The sequence below is a fragment of the Chiloscyllium punctatum genome, chromosome 22 (assembly GCF_047496795.1).
Source record: "Chiloscyllium punctatum isolate Juve2018m chromosome 22, sChiPun1.3, whole genome shotgun sequence".
Taxonomy (NCBI): Eukaryota; Metazoa; Chordata; class Chondrichthyes; order Orectolobiformes; family Hemiscylliidae; genus Chiloscyllium; species Chiloscyllium punctatum.
In genome coordinates, this window is record NC_092760.1 from 13,731,691 (window position 1) to 13,734,569 (window position 2,879).

Consider the following 2,879-nt stretch of genomic DNA (forward strand, 5'->3'; position numbering starts at 1 on the left):
CCTCTGTGTCTTATTCCTTTGTTCCTTGCTCTTACTTTCAAGGATTTCTTTCATTTTCTCGCCTCATGCTGAGGACATAGTTTTAAAGGTACCAGCAATGTTTGATCTGATCTTCATCAGTATATTAATATTGACCAGCTATTTCCCCACTTAGAGTCATAGAGATGTACAGCACGGAAACAGACTCTTCAGTCCAACCCGTCCATGTCGACCAGATATCCCAACCCAATCTAGTCCCACCTGCCAACACCTGGCCCATATCCCTCCAAACCCTTCCTATTCATATGCCCATCCAGATTTTAAATGTTAATATTGTACTAACCGCCACCACATCTGGCAGCCGATTCCACACACACACTACCCTCTGCATGATGAAGTTGCCCCTTAGGTCCATTTTATATCTTTCCCCCCTCACCCTAAACCTATGCCCTCTAGTTCTGGACTCCCCCACCCCAGGAAAAGGACTTTGTCTATTTATCCTATCCATGCTCCTCATGATTTTATAAACCTCCATCTCAGGTCGCCCCCTCTGCCTCCGACGCTCCAGGGAAAACAGCCCTGGCTTATTCAACCTCTCCCTATAGCTCAAATCCTCCAAACCTGGCAACATCCTTGTAACTCTTTTCTGAACCCTTTCAAGTTTCACAACATCCTTCCGATAGGAAGGAGACCAGAATTGCATGCAATATTCCAACAGTGGTCTAACTAATGTCCTGTACAGCCACAACATGATCTCTCAACTCCTGTACTCAATACTCTGACCAATAAAGGAAAGCATACCAAATATCATCTTCACTATCCTATCTACCTGTGACTCCACTTTCAAGGAGCTATGAACCTGCACTCCAAGGTCTCTTTGTTCAGCAACACTCCCAAGGACCTTACCATTAAGTGTATAAATCCTGCTAAGATTTGCTTTCCCAAAATGCAGCACCTCACATTTATCTAAATTCAACTCTATCTGCCACTCCTCAGCCCATTGGCCCATCTGACCAAGATCCCGTTGTAATCCAAGGTAACCTGCTTTGCTGTCTACTACACCTCCAATTTTGGTGTAAACTGCAAACTTATTAACTATACCTCCTATGTTCACATTCAAAACACTTCTATAAATGACAAAGAGTAGTGGACCTAGCACCGATTCTTGTGTCATGCCACTGGTCACAGGCCTCCAATCTGAAAAACAACCCTCCACCACCACCCTCTATTTTCTACTTTTGAGTATCCAAATGGCCAGTTCTTCCTGTATTCCATGAGATCTAACCTTGCTAACCAGTCCTCCTATGGGGAAATGTGTTGGACGCCTTGCTGAAGTCCATATAGATCACGTCTACAGCTCTGCCCTCTTCAATCCCACCACCGACATCAGGCTCACCAGTCTATAGTTCCCTGGTTTGTGCTTACCACCTTTCTTAAAAAGTGGAACTACATTAGCCAAACTCCAGTCTTCTGGCATCTCACCTGTGACTATCGATGATACAAATATCCCAGCAAGTGGCCCAGCAATCACTCCCCTATCTTCCCACAGAGTTCTAGGGTACACCTGATCAGGGCCCTGGGGATTTATCTACTTGCATGCAGTTCAAGATATTCAGCACTTCCTCCTCTGTAATATTTTGTCACCATATATTTTCCTACATTCTATTATCTTCCATGTCCTTTTCCACAGTAATCATTGATGCAAAATACTTGTTTAGTATCTCCCCCATCTCCTGCAGGGGGAATAGCACCGGGAGTAATCCAGATATTACTATTCTCAAGGATTTCCTTTTTACATTCCTGCCTACCTCTGTATTCTCCCTTCATGTAGACTTCCAGAAGGGTACTTTAGATAGCAAACACGTGTGTGAAGTCTAGCTACTAAATAATCATTACTCTGTCAGAATGAAGGCAGGTTTTTGTCCTGGTAAAGATCTGGTACACTTGTAACCAGAAACTGGTAACTGATACTGGTTATTCTAGACGAGAAAGTTGGAGCTATCCACACATTCATAACTAAGAACAGCAGTAGATAATTCAGCCCCTCCAACCTAGTCCACCATTTGATGAGATTGTGGCTGATCTCACCTCGTCCTCGACTCCACTTTGTTGCCCATTCTCATTGACCCTTTAACTCATTGCTAATTAAAAATTCTTAAATTTACAGGACTCCATGTCCCAGCATCCTCTACACTCAGGGTCAATGAATTCCACAGATTCGGGATGCTTTGAGAGAAGTAATTCCTCTTCATCTCTGTCTTCAATCTGCTACCCATTTTCCTAATACTATGATCTCTTGTTGGAGGTTGCCCCATTTGGGAAAACATCCTCTCTATGTCTACTTTGTCAATCCTCTTCATCATCTTCTATATCTCAATTAGATCTCTCATCTAAACTCTAGAGAGTATTGGCCTAAACTGCTCCATCTCGTGTCATAAGACAAAGCCCTCCTCTTGGGATCAATCTTATCAACTTCCTGTGAACTGTCTCCAATACAAACACCCCTGCTCAAGTAAGGGGACCAAAACTGTATACAATACTACAGGTGCAGTCTCACTAATGCCTTGCAAAGTTGCAGCAACACCTCTGCTTTTATATTCTATTCCTTAAAGCAATAAATATCAAAATTCAATTTGCCTTCCTTATTACCTGCTGTACCTGCAGCTTAGTTTTCTGCAATTCATATTTGATATGTGGTGCGTCAATCAAGGTGCAGTTTGATATGGTTACAGGTAGAATAATAGACAATAGGTGCAGGAGTAGGCCATTCTGCTCTTCGAGCCTGCAACACCATCATCCTTAATCAGTATCCTATTCCTGCCTTATCTCCATAACCCTTGATTCCACTATCCTTGAGAGCTCTATCCAACTCTTTCTTAAATGAATCCAGAGACTGGGCC